This window comes from Theropithecus gelada, chromosome 14 (assembly GCF_003255815.1).
Source record: "Theropithecus gelada isolate Dixy chromosome 14, Tgel_1.0, whole genome shotgun sequence".
In the NCBI taxonomy this organism is placed as follows: domain Eukaryota; kingdom Metazoa; phylum Chordata; class Mammalia; order Primates; family Cercopithecidae; genus Theropithecus; species Theropithecus gelada.
In genome coordinates, this window is record NC_037682.1 from 46,494,437 (window position 1) to 46,509,206 (window position 14,770).

General features: G+C 41.1%; 1 pseudogene; it reads left to right on the forward strand.

Moving 5' to 3' along the window:
- Positions 1-5,102: 5,102 nt before the first annotated feature.
- LOC112606663 lies at positions 5,103-6,065 on the forward strand (annotated as a pseudogene).
- Positions 6,066-14,770: the final 8,705 nt, after the last annotated feature.

Genomic DNA, 14,770 nt, shown 5'->3' on the forward strand with positions numbered 1-14,770 from the left:
ACTTAAAAAATACTTTTTTACTAGGAAATCGTAACCATCATCAGAACCTTTATCAGCCAAATACTTTGCTACTGGAGGGTCTTGCTTGATATTGATGACTGCTGAGGTGGCTGCTGAAGGTAAGACAGGCTGTGCCAATATCTTAAAACAAGGCAACAGTGAAGTTTGCCACGTCGATTGACTCATCCTTTTATGAAAGATTTTAATGTAGCATGCAATGCTGTTTGATAGCATTTTACACACAGTAGAACTTCTTTTAAAATAGAAGTCAGTTCTCTCAAACCTTGCCACTGTTTTTATCAAGGAAGTTGAACAAGATGGAATGTGATGGGAGAGGCTTATATATATTGGATATGGGACAGAGGCCAAGAATCATCTCAGGTAGGGTTTGTGTCTCCAATACCTCTGGCCGCTGATTTGTCCATAGTCCTCATACAGGAAATAACAAGTCTGTCCAGCATCTTCATAAGCCTGGATTGCTCACCAGCTTTGACTCCAGCTCCTGTGGGCATCTCCTGAATTAAGCAACACAGAAGGCTCCTCTGAAGTCACCGAATCCCAGAAAGACTCTCCACCTTTAGAACAAGGGAAGTCTTCACCACTGGACAAAAGAGAAAAAGATAAGGGTAAGTACCAGAAACACTCTTCTTCCATAGTCAGTTATGGTTTTTGCTATAAGATCATTTCTCTGTTTCCACCTAGGTGCTACAGGCAGGGGATAATGAGCTTGTTTCAGGAAAAGACAGGAGACATGAAGTTTCCTTCTGGAAATTGAGTGCTGCCAACTCAGACAGTGGGAGCCTCAGTTGGGGTCCCCACTTCTGATTTATCTCCCCATATCACCTCCTTTATTCCAATCACTGAATCTGTCCTCATGGAGAGAATTCTGCCTCTCACATTCATTTAAGGAGCTAAAGGACATGTAGGCATTGCTTCACAGAGTTGAACTGCTGTAGAAGCAGGTTTTGTTGTTTTACTTACTTTTCTAAATTGTTAATCCTTGCCTGTCGATAAACATTCAAGGAAGAAAAAGGAGGTCCCAACTGAAATGACTGAGGAGTGTTTAATGAGGGAAGTATTTACAAAGATGTGCAAGGTTAAGGGAAAGAGACAATGCATGGGCCAGCACCCTAAGCAGCAACACATAGGGGAGCACTACTTCCTCCCTTAGGCTGAAAGGGAGAGGGAAGGAGCAGTTACCATTGACACCATAGCTATAGCTGTAGCTATAAGGGTGGGAGAGCATGAGCAGGCAGATAGAGAAGCCCTGCATGGCCAACACAAAGCCACACAGGCTGATATGCTTTGGATCTGTGTCCCCACCCAAATCTCATGTTGATTGTAGTTCCCAGTATTGGAGGGAGGGCCTGGTGGGAGGTGATTAGATCGTGGGGATGGTTTCTCATGAATGGCTTAATACCATCCCCCTTTGGTATTGCTGTAGTGATAGTGAGTGAGTTCTCATGAAATCTAGTTGTTTAAAAGTGTGTTGCACCTCTTCCCTCTCCCTCTTGCTCTTGCTCTCACTGTGTGAGATGCCTCACTCCCCCTTTGCCTTTCACCATGATTGGAAGCTTCCTGAAGCCTCCCCAGAAACAGAAGCTGCTTACTGTATAGCCTGCAGAGCCATGAGCCAATTAAACCTGTTTGCTTCATAAATTTCCCAGTCTCAGGTATTTCTTTATAGCAATTCGAGAATGAACTAATACACAGGCAGAGAACCAGGAGGTGGAAATCCCAAGTGGCTCTCCTGCTGTCCTCCAGTATCCTGCTGGTGTGTCCCAGTGTCACTATTCCACCAGACACTGGGATTAAAAAGATTCCCACTGATGTGGTACATAGAAGCCACTGTCTTGGGATGTCAAACAGGATAGAGAAGAATGGAAAGCAAATCCTCATAGCAAATGAGACGATCCTTCTCTTCTTCTTATATCCTAATTCCTGGGGTTTTCTCTGTCTAAAGGTGATTGATACCTGTCTCATTTCAGGTCTATCAGACTACCTTAACGTTTGGCATGTCTTTCTCTACTGTCACTTCTGTGCAGAAATGTTTGCATTCATCAAAAATGCATAGAAAAGAAACTGTAATTTTAAAGAGAGAATATATTTCTTTTGTTAAGAATATAAGTTTGGCTGCTCTCATAAATACACAAAGTAGAAATATCTTAAACAAGAAAGTACAGTTGTGCCTCTGTGTCACTAGGTCCTAAATCTGCAGATTCAACAAACTAAAGGTGGAAACTATTTTTAAAATAATGGTATGGTGGAGTTGTGTATGCATTGCACAGGAACAAACTTGTTTTTCCTTGTCATTACTTCCAAAAAATATAGTAAAACAAGAATTTACATGGCGTTTACATGTTGTCAGTTATTCTAAGTAACTTAAAAAGATTTAATGTGTCTGGGAGAAAGTGCATAGGTTTTGTACAACTATCACATCATTTTATATAAGGAAATTGAGCATCTACAGATTTTGATGTGTGCTGCGGTTCCAGAAACAAGCCTCTTGAATACCCAGAAATGACTATCTTTGAGATCTGTGCTGGATGCTCCAAGGCATCGTACATCGGAGTTCCAAAAATTACTACTCCACAATCCCTAGAGAGTTACCCTTATCCTTGTGATCCCACATGGTTTCCAGCCACACCAGCATTCCAGTATGATGGAAAAAAATGAAGGAAAGGAGAAGTTTTGCTTCTTTGATTGATCTTCTGAGCCAGGACTTGCTTATATCACTTTTGTGCATCTTTCCTTGAACCGCACTTTGTCATACAATGGCTCCCTCCATCAAGGAAAACTGGAATGTGGGTCCTTCTGCTGCTTTTAAACTCTCAGAATTGTTATGTGACCAAAGAGGAAAATGAATATTAGGGCAATGTAGCAGTCTCCTCTGCCTCTGACTGTTTCTGATTCTGTGCTCACATCAAGATTTATCAGGAACTCCTCTGAAATGATGAGTGATGTGACAGAGAACCGTATAGAAGTCTCATGAGAGTTCCAGGGACCAGGGGCTGTTACTGGACCTACTGTTTGTGTTGTGATCTCAGAAAAACCCTTTAATTTTCTAGGTCTTGGCTTCATCTTACGTTATATGAAGATAATACCATAGATGATATTTAAGGAATACATGCTACATGTTGGTGATATCACAGTGAAAACGACAGGCATGACTTAGTTGTTATGAAGCTTCAGGTTTCATGAGGAAGACAAGTACACCATTACCCTAAATATAGATGGACAAAGTGTTTAGTGCTCTGAGTGTGAGTAACAGATGTTCTCCTTTTCCTCCCATTTCCTTTTCGAGCCAATCAGGGCAGTAGCAGCTTGTCTCTCTAAAAGAGCTCATGATGGATGAACTCACTCCAGATGCTTTTTTGTACTCCCAGAGGAGGGTGCATCTTCTTTCTACCTGGAAAGCTCCTGCCCGTGTGCATTCTCAGGATTCCAGAGCAAAGGTGGCCTCTGATAGGCAAAAAGGAACTCCTGAATTTGTTCCTAAATGGCTTTCACTCTCCTCTATTTTGTTCCATATTTGATTTGCTTCTCTTTCTCTATCTGAAATTTGTTTAGGTTAGTTTTTTTTTTTTCAACCCACAATTTTGACTGCCAACTTGGATTTAACTTGAGAATCACTCCTCTGCTTTACCCCCTCTAACATGTATAATTGACAGAGTGGTGCGGGTCTAAAGGGCTGCTCCAAGACTAGATCGTGAGTCATCCCTGCTGGGCTCAAATTCGCACTATATGAGTCCGAGAATGAATAGTTCACTTTTTGTGTGTTCCAGTGCATTATCTGCCGTATGGGAATAATACTCATTCTTACCTCCTAGGCTCTTCAGATGATTAGGAGAGACAATACCTTAAAAACTCTCAATCAGCTGCTGTTATTCTCCCATATTAGACCCAGTCCTCATTCTCCAGTTGAAATCTGCATGAACATCTCTCTTTATACTCCAAGCCCTACACATCTCCTATATCCCATCACGGACTTCTCTCATACAAATGTTTACAGCAACAAAGAAATGCTAACAAAGATCTCCTGAAAGAAAGAATGAAATCGATTTATATTGTTTATAGCCAGCGGAACACTTAGCACTCCCCCATAGATATTCCAACACTTTAATAACCTTTTTCAGTGGCACTCAGACCTCGCCCTCACTTACTCTTTCCTCTGCTATATGGCTGAGCATTTCAACTCAGACCCACACCCTACGCAAACATTGTATACAAAATGCTTCTAGATGTTCAGCATAACCACATCGTGTCCTCATTTTAAAGACACATCAGTGATCAATTTCAGGTTAGGCACACATCAATAATTCTTTTTAACACAGATAGAGTTGTCCACAAATCGAATTCTGATGGATGAAATTTTCTTCATCTAATTACACTTATGTGTTCTGATGTTGTACATGGTGCTTTCATTTTTATTTTCCATTTCACCAAAATCTACCATTACCATTAGGCTCCTCATGCATGCATGCATTCATTCATTGAATGAATGTTTATGAAGAGCACAGTGTGCTGCTCATGGAAACAGGCACCGGGAGTATGAAATGTAAAATGTAGTCCTGTCTGCAATGACTGACACACTGAATTATTTCTTACCTACCAGGCCCAGTCATTTTCACACTTATTCTAGTGAAGGTCACATTTTCCCCTGGTTCATAATGCATGGTCTTCTTTCCTGTCCATGGATGATCAGTCCTAGTCATGAGGGTGTCACAACCACCTCTTAGTGTATCTGAATTCCTCCACCTGAGAGAAAATGTCAGGCCCAAGATACAGTAAGGATTGGGTCCACAGCCCTGGCCGGATGAGTTGGGGTGTTTTGATCATAAGGTTATTCCCATGTCAGCACAGAATTTGTGTGGCAGCAGACAGAGGTCAGGCTTCAGAATCAATAGGAACTGGATTTCAGACTGGATTTGAGGACCCCCACCTTTTGATAGGTGACTTATTCTCTGTGAGCCTCTGTTTCTCTCTCCTTAATAAAGACAGTAAATCTCACATGGCAGGGTGGTGGGGAGAATCAAAGATGATACAGCTGGTGATCATATCTGGTTTGTGTTCCCAGGGGCACCAGACTGGGGTTTCTGAGCATGGATCCAACCATCTCAGCCTTGGGTACAGAACTGACACCAGTTAACAGAACTGAGGAGACTCTTTGCTACAAGCAGACCCTGAGCTTCACGGTGCTGACGTGCATCATTTCCCTTGTCGGGCTGACAGGAAATGTGGTTGTTCTCTGGCTCCTGGGCTGCTGCATGCGCAGGAACGCTGTCTGCACCTACATCCTCAACCCGTCTGCGGCTGACTTCCTCTTCCTCAGTGGCCACATTATATGTCCCCATTATGCCTCATCAATAATGTCCATCCCATCTCTCTAATCCTCTATCCTGTGATGACATTTCCCTACTTGGCAGGCCTGAACATTCTGAGCACCATCAGCACTGAGCGCTGCCTGTGCGTCCTGTGGCCCATCTGGTACCGATGCCGCGGCCCCACACACCTGTCAGCGGTCCTGTGTGTCCTGCTCTGGGTCCTGTCCCTGCTGCGGAGCATCCTGGAGTGGATGTTCTGTGACTTCCTGTTTAGTGGTGCTAATTCTGTTTGGTGTCAAACATCAGATCCATCACAGTCGTGTGGCTGATGTTTTTATGTGTGATTCTCTGTGTGTCCAGCCTGGTCCTAGTGATCAGGATCCTCTGTAGATCCCAGAAGATGCTGCTGACCAGGCTGTACCTGACCATCCTGCTCACAGTGCTGGTCTTTCTCCTCTGCGGCCTGCCCTTTGGCATTCAGTGGGCCCTGTTTTCCAGGATCCACATGTCCTGATCTTATATTGTCACGTTCATCTAGTTTCCATTTTCCTGTCATCTCCTAACAGCAGTGCCAACCCCATCATTTACTTCTTCATGGGCTCCTTTAGGCAGCATCAAAATTGGCAGAACCTGAAGCTGATTCTCCAGAGGGCTCTGTAGGACATGTCTGAGGTGGATGAAGGTGGAGGGCAGCTTCCTCAGGAAACCCTGGAGCTGTCAGAAAGCAGATGGGGCCAGTGAGGAAGAGCCTCTGCCCTTTCAGTCCGACAGGACTTTGAGACCAACACTGCCCTGCCACCCTTGACAGTTATATGCATTTTTCTTAGCTTTCTGCCTCAGAAATGTCTCAGTGGTTCCTCAAGGTCTTTGAATAGATGTTTATCTAACCTGACAGTTTCAGCTTTCACCCATGGAAAGTGTTAGTCTGACAGTGCAATGTTTAGATTCTCCTTGATATTACCAACACATTTTCTGTGTTATCTTACACTGAATCTTTCTTACTGAACACTTCTTCTATAATTTTCATTGTAATTAATGGAGTTCCTATCTGAAACCTTAAAACTCTTCTTTATACTTGTTCATATCTGATTATATCAAGAAGGAAGATTCCTTATTAATCTGTCAGACTATGTTCCCTTAAAAATCATGTGTCCTTTTATGACTGGAGGCATTACTGCAGTTGATAACTTGATTCTGAATAAGTGAGTTCTGCTATCTCTAAGTTCCATTGAATTCTCATATATAGAGCAAAATAATGTGCTTAGAGGCAAAATCTCTCTTCATAAAAACAGTCCAGGGAATTGGTTTTATGAAAAGTCCTCTGATGTCATTTGTCCACAGAATGGTGACATGTTGGCCTTGGTTTCTAGCAAAGACAACCATAGCCCCGTTCCCTTAAGAAGTGGTAAGTTCTTATTTAGCTCTTCCTGGACTAATGAACCAGTGAGGAGCCCATTAATATGTCCCATCAGTTCAATTTGGCCAATGGAAGCCTCAGTATTGGTTTCAAAGTGGAAATTATCTTGAAAATCATTTATTTACTTGGACATTGTTTCAGTTGCAGGAGAATCCGGGGTTTGTACAAATTGTTCTGGCTTAACTTTCAGTTAGTTTTATGGCTGTTAACATGAGAAGCAACACTGAAAATATCTGACCTTTCCATGCTAATGTCAATTACAGTATCTGGATAATAACTTACAGTTCGTACAGAATTCTAATACATACTGTGACATAGATGAACCTGGAAACATCGTGCTTAGCAATATAAGCCTGATACCAAAGAACAATATTGTAAGTTCAAATTTTATGAGGTATTGAAACTAGGAAATTCGTGAATACAGAAAATAAATTAGGAGGAGCCTGGTGCTGGATGATGGAAAGAATGAGTAGCCATTATTTAATGAGCACAGAATTTCTGTGTGAAATAATGAAAAGTTCTTAAAGGGCGCAGTGGTAACAGTTACAACTTATTTTGAATGTACTTACTGACACTGAATTGTACACTTTAAATGGTTATAGTTGTAAAATGTATGTTATATAAATTTTACCTAAATTAAAAACGGAATTTTAGAAACGGAATCAGTATAAAATTCAGAACTATTTTCTACCAGTGGTTATTTCTTCCCCAGATAACTCAAGCAGACAGAAGAGACATCAAGAGAAGGTGTGACATCACAGCTGGCTGTTTGCTTCTCACCGACAGTGAGGCTGCCCCTCAGATTGACCCTCACTGAAGGGAGCTGACACATGCCATTTGAATGCAGGAGAGACATTACAAAGGACCTATGAAAGCAATAAAGAGGTATATAGTTTTCAATTTGTTCAAACAAATTTATTGGTGGCTCCTATCACACTGTTCACAATGTTGAACTCAGGTCCCCTCAGCCCAGATCCATTCCTCTTCCAGGCCCAGCACTCTGCTGATGCTGAATCCTATCTGTCCATTCTCAATTTTCAAATGCTGTATTAGAACGTGGCTGTAGTGAGGGTTTCCTAAACGTCGAAGGAAGCAGGAAGGCAATGTTTGCAGCCAATTCTCCAGGCAAGGAGCTTTTCAGACTGAGGGTTATTGGGAGAGCCCACTCTGGAAGTCTGTGATATCAATTGTACAGTTTTGGCTAAAGATGTTGTCTATCATGAGGAATTCTGTAGAGAATTTTCACCTGGCAATTGGCTCAAATAATTTTGTTCCTCACATGAAAAACTGCTTATTTTGATGTTAGTGACATTCTTTTTCTTTGACAGAAGAAAACTTTAGCTTCAGGAAAGCTTAGATTCTGTCCCCGAAGCCCATTCTAAACTCACTTGGCCTCACACGTTGCTCTACTACACCACTTAAAACACTGTACTTGAATTATTTGTTCACACATCTTTCTCTTCTACCACACTGTGAGGTCTTTAAGAGCAGGGATCCATGTCTTTGAATTTCTAGTGCAACAGACTAGGTGTGAAATTTAGAAGATACTCAGTATTTTTCCCAAGTAGCTCCCACCTGATAATCACAGGGTCATCCAGCATCTTGCAAAGGCTGGCTCAGTCACCAGGTCTCACTGGAACTCTTGTAGGCACCTTCCACTTAACAGTATCCTCTGCAGTTGGTCGTTCTGTTCCCTTTCATCGGAGGTCTGCTCACTGCCTCTGGGAAGAAGAATGGAGGGGATGCGGGAGTCGGCTCATGAGCTGCCTTCTTTCCAAAGTCAATGATATCATTCCCTCTCAGGTACATATCAAGGAAGAGCATGCAGGACATCCAGGAGTGTTCTCCAGAAAGTAAGAAATGATATGAAAATCTCTCATGGCACCTTTTGGGAGCTGCCATTCATGACTATATTTTAGGCATGAATTCAACAAACATTGAATCATAATTCATCAGGCACTGTGCTAATTCTACATAAAAGCAAACGCCTTTCGAATAAGTCTTTCACTAATATGTTCTATCTGTATAATTAATCGTTTCCACTTCATGAAGCAAATATATTGACTGATGCCAAGCAAATGCTGAGTCTTCGTGGCCATTCACTGATGCTCTAGTACACCTGGGCTCAAGGGCACTGAGTCATCACAATCACAAGAACCAATTGAATCTGTTTCTTGTCCTGCTTTTGCCAATTAGGCTTGTGAATATAATTTCCTAATTTATCAAAATACAGCACAGATCAATGAAAAACTAGTGTGTAAGAAGAATTGCAGTTTCCATAAAAACGAATGTGAATGCTCCAATGGAAAATAAAAACAGGTTCCAAAATTATTGTTAGGTCACTAGGTGTGAATCTTCCAACTCTACAAGATTAAACAAAAACGAGCAATATTGAACAATTTCCTAAGACAGAATGCTCTGCATCTGATGCTAAGATCTACACTTAAACTAATCCAAACTGCAAATTATAGACAATGATTGATAGATATGCTTTCAGCCAGACAGTAGAATTCTATTTGCTGAACCCTACACAAAGGATTGTTCTACAGTCTAGTTCTATTATAGTGAATGAATTCTAGGTAAAATTGAAATATTCATGTTACAAATGTATCCTTTTTTATAAATACTGGTTAACAGACATTTTCAATTAATCTGTCTACTTACACTCCTGAATATATCATTAAGTGGGCTTTTCATAGCAATATCTCTCATTTATTCTACTGTTTGTTATATAAATATATACTGAGCATCTTCTATTCTCTAGCTTGCGTGCCAGACACTTAGGAGTCAAAGTAAACATACTCACATTCCCAGAGCTCACAGCCTGTGAAGGAAGGACACTAGTGCAGGAAAGACTGCCTCCCAATATGACACATGCTATCCAAGCGTCGTGTTTGTGGTTCAAGGGTGCTCAGAGGAGAGGGTATCTAAAAATTCCAAGTTATCTTGCTGCCATCCTGAAGAGGAATGCCACACCCAAGCACCCAGCTGAAGCAGGACAACATGATTTTAATAAATTAGAGAATATTCACGCCAGGCGCGGTGGCTCACGCCTGTAATCATAGCACTTTGGGAGGCCGAGGGGGGCAGATCACAAGGTCAGGAGATCGAGATCATCCTGGCTAACATGATGAAACCCCGTCTCTACTAAAACTACAAAAAATTAGCTGGACATGGTGGTGGGTGCCTGTAGTCCCAGCTACTTGGGAGGCTGAGTCAGGAGAATGGTATGAACCCGGGAGGTGGAGCTTGCAGTGAGCGGAGATCGCACCACTGCACTCCAGCCTGGGCAACAGAGCGAGACTCTGTCTCAAACACACACACACACACACACACACACACACACACACACACACACAAAGAATATTCACCAGGTGGCTACTCATGCAAGACAACAATATAAGCAACGGTTTTATAATTGATGACTGAATAGGCTGAATCTTACAACAGTCCTCATTCTATAGTACAACATCACACCAATGCAAAATTCCTGAAAGTATTTTCAAGAGATCCTGCAGGTGCTTAGGTCACAAGCAATGCTTGTGACAACCATTACCCTGTGTTCCAGCAGAAGAAGCCCTTGCCTCCAGGCAAACCCAATTCAGCATCTAGAAATCCAGGATAGGTAGGGAAGCAGAATGTGTAAGTGCTAGAATGGGAAGAACACTGGACCTGGTTTCAGGGATCTGGGATACTCAAGCTGACTGCATGGCCAACATGGGTCACATGCTCATTCCAGGCACACCAAGCAAAAGTGAGGTTATGGGATTGCCCCAGTCTGAAACTGTGCCATTTGTGCATTTGTGCTCAGGTATCTCTTTTCAGAATATGTGGGTAAAGTGTGACTTTACCATAACCACAGGCTGAAGATAACTAGTGTTGCGATTCAGGCCACCTGAGAAATTCACGTCACTACACAATGACAATAATCATGGTAAGCATATATTCTTCTCACCTATGTGGCAGCGCTCTAGAATCCGAAGAGACTGCTGTGATTCTTGTTCTGTATGAAAGTGTGGTATCAGTTGGGCACCATTATTGTCAATGTATCAATGCTGGCTATAGATACAGGTAGAATTTGTTTCCTGTTATCTAGCAGTGACAGCAGAGTATAGAAGAAGAAATCTCAATGCTCATGCCCATCATATTGGTCCAATTGTTCTGAAACCTTGCAGGATGCAAACACGAGGAAGGATAGAAAAGACACAGCAGATCTCATTTCTGAGTGTCTATGTAGAAGTGAGTGGATCATGGAATGCTTTGTGTAATAGGTAGAATTTTAACTGATGACTACAACTGACCCAGTATTATTGTTATAATTGTACCCTCTGCAAATTTTGCCAGTCACCTAAATTTTTGTATTGGGCCAGGAGAGTTAAATAGGATCTGGACAGATGGAAATGGGGAAAGAAATAATTTACAGTGGCACTGTTAATAAAAGCACAGAGTTTTTAGGGAATGGTGAAGAATTCATACGTGAGTTTTATTCCTTGTGCCCCACCATGTACTTTGGTCATGGTCGCAAGATCCCTCTTGTTTAGAATGGCAAGGCTGGAGTGCTCTGAATAATGAGCATTATCTTTTGTGGCCTTGAAGTGATAGGGCTTGCTGTTAGGTTTGTGATATTCATAGGAGTGAACTCTGTAATAATATAAAGTCCAGAGAGGGCCAGGCAGGTCAGGCCAACAGGACAAGCCACAAAGTCAATGCCCTTCTTTCCTTACCCTCCTCACAGGGATATGTTCAGCCCTCCAGGGTCAGAAGCCATGGATAAAAATACAAAACAAAAGTGTGGGGGTTAGGGGAGAAGAGAGAAGCAATAGAATGCAGCCCCTTCTCTGGAGCAGCATTTTCACCTGCAAAACGCCCACATTGGGAGTAGGGGAGATAGTTAATCTTTGAGTTAAATTCACCATTGTAATTGTCACATCAAAATTTAAATCTAAACTCTGCATAGCCTTGATATGGATGTCCAAAAATTCCTATTCACATTCTGTGTTGTCTAGAACCTCTTTGTAACGTAATTTCTATAGTGACTTGACATTTTTAAATCCTGGTAAACATGTGAGAGAATAACACATATCAACCTCAGACATTCTGAAGTTGAAGAAAGTTGTCATTCCCATTCCAGGTGTGCAGGTACCCTTGCCTTCTTATCAAAGACCTGTACAATTATTGGTGAGAGCAGAGATGCATGATTCAGCCTTGTGTCTATAAAAGTGTATATATTCATTTTAAGAGTTATTGGAAACAAATATAAAAATTTAATATGTGCTTAATTTTGTGTTGGTTTGGTGAATGCAAATTATATTACCTTCTACCTATGTGCTTGGTTTACAAACTTCCTTCCAGCATACCCCATGTCCTCATTCTTGGTGACTTCAGTATTCTTGGAGTGAGTCCACACAACGAACCAGTCTTTCAGTTGTTTTTAAGTTTTCATTCAGAATTAATTGTAGACTATGAAGAAATTTGCAAAATAGTACATAGAGTTCCTGTATACCCATCACCCAACCTACAGCAATACTGACTTTTTAATTGAATGTATTATCAAAACCAGGAAATGGACATTGGTATCATCTAATTATCTACACTACAAATCTTATGAGATTTCACCAAATATCTACAGTACAATCTTACCAAATTTTACCAGTGTTTGCATACACTCATTTTTGGAGTGAGATATTTCTCTATGTTTCATTCTGTAATATTTTGTCACATGTGTAGATCATATAACCAGAATGACATTGAATATAGAAGTGTTTCTTCACCACAGAAGATTTCCCTTGGTTTCCCCCTACTGCCACACCCACAGTATTCTTCTTCCCAAATCCCTCCAATCACTGATCGATTTTTCATCTCTATAATTTCGTCATTTCAAAAGTGTTACATAAATAGAATCATACAGTATCTAATCATTTGACTCTGGCTTTTTACATTCAGCGTAATGTCCTCAAGATCCATGCAAGTTTTTGCAAGTATCAATAACTTATTGCTAATTTTTCATACTACTAAGTAGTGTTCCATTGTATGGATGTACTGTGCTTTGTTTCATTATTGGTAAGAGGAAGGATATTGCTGTTTTTTCTTTTTTTCTTTTTAATTATACTTTAAGTTCTAGGGTACATGTGCACAACGTGCAGGTTTGTTACATATGTATACACGTGCCATGTTGGTGTGCTGCACCCATTAACCTATCATTTACATTACGTATATCTCCTAAGGCTATCCCTCCCCCCGCCCCCCTCCCTACAATAGGCCCCGATGTGTGATGTTCCCCTTCCTGTGTCCAAGTGATCTCATTGTTCAATTTCCACCCATGAGTGAGAACATGTGGTGTTTAGTTTTCTGTTCTTGCAATAGTTTGCTGAGAATGATGGTTTCCAGCTGCATCCATGTCCCTGCAAAGGACACGAACTCATCCTTTTTTATGGCTGCATAGTATTCCATGGCGCATATGTGCCACATTTTCTTAATCCAGTCTGTCACTGATGGACATCTGGGTGGATTCCAAGTCTTTGCTATTGTGAATAGTGCCACAATAAACATATGTGTGCATGTGTCTTTATAGCAGCATGATTTATAATCCTATTGCTGTTTTTTCTAATGTGACATTTAAAAATAAAGCAGCTATAAACATAGGTGTACTTTTTTTAATTTTTACTTTAAGTTCTGGGATACATGTGCAGAACGTACAGGTTTCTTACACAGGTATACATGTGCCATGGTGGTTTGCTGCACCTATCAACTCATCATCTATGTTTTAAGCCTCACACGCATTAGATATTTGTAGTAATGCTGTCTTTCCCCTTGCCCCTGACCCAACAGGCCCTCGTGTGTGATGTTCCTCTCCCTGTTCCATGTTTTCACATTGTTCAACTCTCACTTATGAGTGAGAACATGCGGTGTTTGGTTTTCTATTCCTGTTAGTTTGCTGAGAATGATGGCTTCCAGCTTCATCTATGTCTCTCCAAAGGACTGAACTCATTCTCTTTTATGGCTGTATAGTATTCCATAGTGTATATGTGTCACATTTTCTTTATCCAGTCTATCATTGATGGGCATTTGGGTTGGTTCCAAATCTTTGCTATTGTAAACTGCTGCAATAAACATATTGTGCATGTGTCTTTATAGTAGAATGATTTATGATACTTTGGGTATATACCCAGTAATGGGATTGCTGGGTCAAATGATATTTCTGGTTCTAGATCCTTGAGAAATCTCCACACTGTCTTCCACAATGGTTGAATTAATTTACATTCCCACCAACAGTGTAAAAGCATTCCTATTTCTCCACAGTCTTGCCAGCATCTGTTGTTTCTTGACTTTTTAATAATCGTCATTGTGACTGGTATGAGATGGTGTCTCATTGTTTTTATTTGCATTTCTCTAATGATCAGTGATGATGAGTTTTTTTCTTTTTTTCTTTTTTTTTTTTTTTTTTTTTTTTGGCCACAAAAAAAATCTTCTTTCGAGCAGTGTCTGTTTATATCCTTTGCCCACTTTTTGATGAGGTCGTTTGTTTTTTTCTCTTGTAAATTTGTTTAACTTCGGCCAGGTGTGTTGGCTCATGCTTGTAATCCCAGTACTTTGGGAGGCCAAGGCAGGTGGATCACCTGAGGTCAGGAGTTCGAGACCAGCCTGACCAACATGGTGAAACCCCATCACTACTAAAAATAAAAAAATTAGCCAGGCATGGTGGTAGGCGCCTGTAATCCCAGCTACTCGGGAGGCTGAGGCAGGAAAATCGCTTGAACCCAGGAGTCAGAGGTTCAAGTGAGCTGAGACTGTGCCAGTGCACTCCAGCCTGGGCAAGAGAGTGAGACTCCATCTCAAAATTTTAAAAAAATTGTTTAATTTCCTTGTAGATTCTGGATATTAGACCTTTGTCAGATGGGGATATCACAAAAATTTTCTGCCATCCTGTAGGTTGTCTGTTCAATCTGATGATAGTTTCCCTTGCTGTGTAGAAGCTCTTTAGTTTAATTAGATCCCATTTGTCAATTTTGGCTTTTGTTGCCATTGCTTT